The following is a 6,742-nucleotide window of genomic DNA, read 5'->3' on the forward strand; positions in this document are numbered from 1 at the left end:
AAATTGGCAGTATAATACCTATCTTGAAAGAATTTAAGATATAATAGAAGATTCTTAAACAGCGGCATATACACAATAAGGCCTTGTTTTTATCTTTTTCTCTTCTGTACACATGTTCATTTCCCTTTGAATTAACAGATTCCGAATTGGAAAGAAATCATTTTTGTAAGAAGCACTGATATTCTTTGAAAGAATGAGTGAAACTAGGTGGGCTGGTGTCCGGGCAGGGAGGACAGCACAGGGCCCGAAACACTCACTCAACATGCAGAACGCCTGAAACTTCGTGGATCTGTATGTGCTGTGGAACCATATCATTGGCGCCAAGGACCATGCGTCCATCCAGATGAACGTGACTGAGGTTGACAAGGTGACAGGCAGGTTCAACAGCCAGCCAGTTTAAAACCTCTATCTGCAGGGCCATTCGCAGGATGGGCGAGTCAGATGACTCCATTCTCCAGCTGGCCAAGGCTGACGACATCTCAAAGAACTTCTGACTAGAGACGATCCGGGACATGGAATATGTGTTATAAATAAATAGTGAAAACCTTAAAAAAAAAAAAAGAATCGATGAAACTGATAATCTTGTCTAAGATAATTAGTTTTCTTTCATACTAGTAGACTAAGAAAAATGTAAAATCTGGATACGTACACAACATAACATTTGTACTCTGTGATGAAATTAAAGACTAATCCCTGTAGCTTCTGATAGACATCAGAGGCACTGTCGTCAAGTATTTGTTTTTGGAGCAGAATTCAAACTAAATTTCAAGTTTCAGTTTGCTCATTCTATGTCAATATATTCATTTCTAATTATATAATTTAATTTTTAAAATTTAGGTAATATTGATTTCTAACAAATTTCATAAAAATAGTTTAGTGGGGTCTTGGTTTTGTTTGTTTTTATTTTTATTTAGTAAGTACGATATACATACAAAAAGTACAAATAAGAGTAGAGTTTTGTAAATTTTCACAAACAACACATTCATGAAACACACTGAGATCAATAAAACAACACGACCAGCACTCTAAAAAAGTCTTTGATTTCCCTTCTCATTATTCCCTATCTACCTAGTAGTAGTCACGATCCTGACTCCCAGCACAGATTGATTTTGCCTGGGTTTCTACTTCCTATAAACGAAATCATGGAATATGTTCTCTTGTGTCTGACTCCTTTTGTTCAACATTATATTTAAGATTTATATTGTTGCATTCACAGTACTTTTTAAGAGTACTGTTAAGAGTAACAGATTAAGGTAGAATTATATTTTAACGGCTGCAGGAAGTGGAAACAGGTCTGTCAGCCAAGAATAAGAGATAAAGGGGCTTCCCTGGTGGACCAGTGGTTAAGACTGAGCTCTCAAATCAGGGGGCACAGGTTTCATCTCTGGGGGGGAAATAAGATCCCACGTGAGACATGAAAAAAATAGATTATACTAAACAGCACTAAGATCCCGAATATGGCATGGCATGGCCAAAAAGACATAGGGGAAAATATATTAAAATTTCCACCCTGTGATTACCTCTATGAGGGAGGCTTCCCAGGTGGTGCTAGTGGTAAAGAATCCTGCTGCCAATGCAAGAGACTCGAGTTTGATCCCTGGATCAGAAGATCCCATAGAGTAGGAAATGGCAACCAACACCAGTACTCTTGCCTGGAAAATTCCGTGGACAGAGGAGACTGGCAGGCTATAGTCTACAGGGCCGCAAAGGGTCAGACACAACTGAGTGACTGAACACACCTCTATGAGTTGAAGGAGTATGGTAAACACGTATTGAGAAATCCTAGTGGTGACATGGGGCAAATTAATCTCTTGGAAATTGTTTTCCCAATCTATAAAATGAAGATAATAACATAGTTGTCATCAAATGTAGATAAGTGAATGTAAAACGTATGGTACTGTCCCTGGACTCTTTAATGCACAAAAAACATTACTTTCTTTCCACCACCACCTTCCTTATTTGAACACAGATCAGAACTAAGCAGTATCATATTCTCCCAGCTTTAAGCCTGTCTGTCTCTTAGACTTTGAATATAAAGAGGTATAAAACAGGTTTGGAGTACAGATTTTGATAAATAAAACCTGAGAGTAAGTGTAATACAACCCACTGGCATCCTTCACAGATCAAAATCAACAGTTCAATAATCCCTGTCTCACTTTTACAAAGGAATTCCTTTGCTACGGTATTGACCCCGATCCTTATTTCCCTCATCATGCTACCAGTTCACTCAAGCCCCATAAAACTCACCAGATCCCTCCTGCCCTTGAATATAATCTGCTGCACCTTGCCCACTCATCCTCAGACTTTTGGTCAAATCTCTCCTTGTACCCATGATAGATAGACAGGTCTGATGCTATCAGACTTGAAGTCTTTCCAAAGTGCCCATGTCTTTCACATCACATCTTCCAAACGATGGCTCAGAGTAAGCCCTGAAAAATTACGCTGGAATAACTTTTCTCTGAAAACTTAGAGGGCAGCCTGCTGCTGAACTCAACAACTTTGAAATGCTCAGTCCGCAAAAGTGGGCTTAGTTAATTGTGTTAGGCACGATGGTGTTGTTTTAATGTCCTAGACATCTAATTATTCTTTCAACAAGCAACCAGCGCCAAGTATGCGCTAGAGTGGGAAGAGAGGGCCTTTAAACAAAACCTTCGAAGCCGGTCCACAAGCAGCACAAAACAGCACCGCCCCTGGCCCGCAAGTGGGCTCCCTAGGGCCTTTCCCTGCACCTGCGCAAATCTCAGAGAAGGGAGGGGCGGGCCCGCCAGCCCTTCGGCACACCCGATTGGCCAGGCCTGCTGAGGTGTAGGCGGGGCCGCGGCCGCAGTGGACCAACCCTCAGGCAAAATGCCCGCAGGGGGCGTGGTCTGCGCGCTTCGGGGGCGGGCTGCGGGGGTGGGGGGAGTGCTGCTTCCGAAAGAGCCGCCCCGCCCCCACGTGGCCTCCGGGAGACTAAAGCGCGCGACAGCGGTGGCGGGAGCGGTGTCTCGGACTCCTTAGGGAGGCAGGTGAGTAGGGTCCGGCCTCGGGGAAATGGCGGACTTGGAGACAGGGGCTGTGGCACCAAAGTCTTGTGTCCCCAGAACCAGGTTGTGCTGTACGCCCCAAGCGCCGGCTGTGCAGCTGGGGACGGAGTCACCGTGCGACTCCTATTTGAGGCTCTTAGAGGTAGACTGTTCAGCTGCAGCGGGGTTTGGGGGCGGGGGTGGTCTCTGCGTGGCCATTGCCCTTAGAGACCCGGGTCTGGGCTCCGAGTCTCCTCTGGGGTCCTTTCCTTTGGAAAGCCCCACCGGGGCTCTCTCCAGTTCAGAGCCGGAGGTGCCTCTCAGGATGCAGGAGGGCGGTGCAAACAATAACAGCCGCTCAGTGCTACGATTGCTTGTACGTTATCTGCATTGGCCTATTCCATCTTATAACAGCCCACTGAGGTCGGTTCAAGTCCTTATTTACCAGATGAGAAAACTGAGGTCTTACAGCTGAAAAGTGAGAGAATTTGAACCCACATCCACAGACTCCAAAACCCAGACGCTTAACCGTCGTGCTACCAGCTTCAGCCGGGTTCACAGTCACTGTTCTGCCTTTTCCCTCCCTACCCCCTTCTTGCAGAGCTCTCCAGGAGCCCGCCTCTGTTGATAGGCTGCTTTGAAATCTATACTTAAAGTTCCAAGGGTAGTGGTGGACACTGAAGAATTCTTTGCTGGAGACCTACCTGGCTTCTAGCCCCGTTGACCCTCTGTACAATCTTGGACCAGTGTCAGCCCAGATTACCATCATTTCAGTAATGTAAGCAGCGTGCTTTAAGGAACCCCCTTAACCAGTATGTTCTAGGAGTTTGGAACTGGCGGATTCTCCTTTTAGCTCCAAATAGCTAAGCCCAGATGAGACTGGGCTCTTCAAAGTCAAGTCAAGGCCTGGGTCTCCTTCTCTTTAAACCCCATTCCAAGTCCTGGGGCAGGCCGGAATAGATATTCAGGAAATGCAGGTTGAATAAACAGGCAGCCAGGCGGATCCTTTTCAGAACTGCCTACCAACTGGGCCCTTCTGGGGCTTTGGATTTCTCAGCCCTGAGCACCTTTTACCTAGCTGGCTCTCCTGACTGTCTCCTCCCCCTGCTAGTGGCAGAGCCAGCCTTCCCTGGCAGCAGCTTGCAACCCTTTGTGCTAAGACCGTAGCCTCTGGAATCCTCAGAGGAACACAACACGGGGGCATCAGACCCAGCAGCTCTTCTCAGCTCCTCCTGGTGGTGGTTCTCTAGGGCGCAACTTAGGTTACTCTCGGGTGGGAGAGGTTACCTTCCAAGGAAGGAGACATTTTCACAATCAGTCTGAAATTTACTTATGCCTCAGTGTCCCCTCTTCCATGAAGCCATCCATCCTTGATTCCCAGAGAGACAGGTCCCTCTCACAACCCTCTACTGAAGTATCAGTATGGTGATGGTTTCTCCTCTACCATATAAACTGCTGGAAGGCAGGAACCCCCCACTTCAGATATCCTGGAAGACCCTGTGGGCCATCCAGGTTTGAGGGAATGTTCTCCCTTCTGGGTGCAGAGGGCACAGCTGTGAGGACCCTCCTGGAGGTCTAGTCAGCTCACTTCTGCTCCTGATGATAGTAAAAGTAGCAGCAGCTACATGTATACGTGTGGCTCCTTGTGCCAGGCATGTACCTCTTCACTATCTCTGATCTTCTCTGCAGCTTTGTAAGTTAGATAGTATCGTTCTCATTTCATAGATTATGAAGTGAAGATTCTGCAACCTTGCCCAGAGTGACACACAGACAAGACCTGGGACTGTTTGACCCTGAAACGTTGTTCTTTCTGCACTGCCTGCTACAGCCTGCCAGTTAAGCTAATGTGTTCTGAATCCCATGGTGACTTGCCCTTGTCTTTGGTGTGGTGTCACAGGATTTGAGCTGTGGCTTACAGGCTCCCTTAATTTAGGAGAAGGGCCTCTCCCAAGTTTGTGACAAATCTTCCAGTCTTTGAGGGTCTTTTGGGAAACCAAAACTTCCATCTGGATTTGGCTCTGATACTCAGGGGGTGGTGTTCTGCTGCACAAATGTTTATTAAGCTCGTATGTAACAGGATGACTGTGTGTGGGGCAGGTAACAGGGCACTTGAGTGGAAGCCAGGTCAAGCTCAGAGCGGTACATGACTTGCCGTGGCTGTCAAACAACTCCTGTCGCTTTCTGCACCCTGCTTCCACAGCAGAATGTGAGAGATTAAACAGGATTGGTGATTTCAACTCTTTTAATGTTTTCAGCACTAATACCCATTTCTCAACTTTCTCTGAAACCTAAAATTAAAAAAAAAAAAGCAGGTAAAAGTGAAACTGCCCTAGTAAAGCCTGCCCCTTACCACTCTCACCCTCCTCCCTTGCCCCCCACCCCTAAAACCCCCAGTCTTCTCTGGTAAATTGGGACTGCAGTGCCCTAGGCAGCCTGCCCTGTTGCTTCTGAAGGCATTTGTTCCTTCAGCAGCCTTCTAAAGTAGATGCAGATTTGAGACCAGTGGAATGCAGTTTTGAATTCCAGAAGCCTGGGGCCAGCTGCCGTTGTTGTTGTTGTTCTCTGGAAAGTAAGTTAGAATCTAGCTTCAGAATGTGATGTGAATGACGTTGAGCAAGTCACTTCACCTCTCTGAGCCTCCGTCTTCTTAGCACTAAAAATTAGGACAATTTTCTGCAATTACATGAGATAATATGTGTGTAGTGTACCTAGTGCAATGCCCAGCACGTGACACACCCTCAGTATTTTTTCCTCTGATATCCTGCACCTCTCCAGCCTCAAGGCAGAGATAGTATAGGCAGAGAGACTTCTGCTGAATCAAGTGTTTATCAGTAGTATGGGGTATAGTAGGCTACACCCTGTAGTCATTGTCTGCAACAAACTCACTCACATTCTGGCTCAGTCACTAACTAGCTGTGTGGTCTTGAGCAAGAGACTTAACCTGTCTGAGCTGGGCTAATCCTTGGCAGACCTGAGAGCAAATCTTGCACAGAATCGGTGCTCAGGACTTTGTATCTTCTGAACGATCGCTCATATGGGGGTTGGGCCATCTTTGGGGAGGCCTGGCTTGCCCTGGGTCAGATGATGTGGCTGGCCCCAGGGGTGTGGCAGTGAAGTGGAACCTGTGTGGCTCCCGATAACCCCAACCCCACCAAGGAGGAGGATCAGACAAAGCTGGCCCCAGAGCTAGCTGGGAAGAAGCCAAGGGGGCCTGGGAGAACTGGGGGGCAGAGGGAGGGGAAGGTATCATCAGTGTACTTAAGGACCACCCTCCCACAACCGGCCTGGAGACTGCAGCTTTGGGTAAGTCCCTGCCCCTCTCTGGGCCCCTAGGTCCCATTCATACAAGGAGAGATTAGTGGCTCTTTGTTTCCCCCCCAGCTGGCTGTTAGGCACTTCCAAAAGGAAGTGTCTAAAACACAGCTCTCCACCTCCTCTCTCTGCAAGCGCGGCTCCCCACCGCCCTCTTCCTGCCTGTCACTGGCTCTGCTGTCCTCCAGGTCAAGCAAGCTAGAGCTAGAGCATCCGCCCCAAGAGACTGCCTCTTGGCCGCCTTAGGACGGCCCCTCCTTCCCACCCCTTTAGCCCCACAGCCTCTGTCCTCATCTACTCCTAGTTGGCTGGGCTCCACTAAGGCTGCAAGAATGATCCCTAAAGCCAGGCTCTAACCAAGCCCCTCCCCCACCCCAGCTCAGAAATCTTCCCTGACCTCATCCTGGCCACCCCCCACCCACCCC

General features: G+C 47.9%; 1 protein-coding gene and 1 pseudogene across 2 annotated transcripts in view; both read left to right on the forward strand.

Moving 5' to 3' along the window:
• Positions 1–262: 262 nt before the first annotated feature.
• LOC104985146 lies at positions 263–504 on the forward strand (annotated as a pseudogene).
• Positions 505–2,901: 2,397 nt separating this feature from the next.
• The window catches only part of ALAD (aminolevulinate dehydratase), a 10,013-nt gene continuing 6,172 nt past the window's right edge, over positions 2,902–6,742 (forward strand). The window contains exon 1 of one of the 2 annotated variants that reach the window (XM_010835163.1): positions 2,902–3,008. The gene's annotated coding sequence lies outside the window, so the exon portion shown is untranslated. Of the gene's footprint in view, positions 3,009–5,418; positions 6,309–6,742 lie in introns of those variants that run through there. The other variant, XM_010835164.1, reaches the window with a different exon arrangement.

Source organism: Bison bison, unplaced genomic scaffold (assembly GCF_000754665.1).
Source record: "Bison bison bison isolate TAMUID 2011002044 unplaced genomic scaffold, Bison_UMD1.0 scf7180017864039, whole genome shotgun sequence".
Classification (NCBI taxonomy): Eukaryota; Metazoa; Chordata; class Mammalia; order Artiodactyla; family Bovidae; genus Bison; species Bison bison.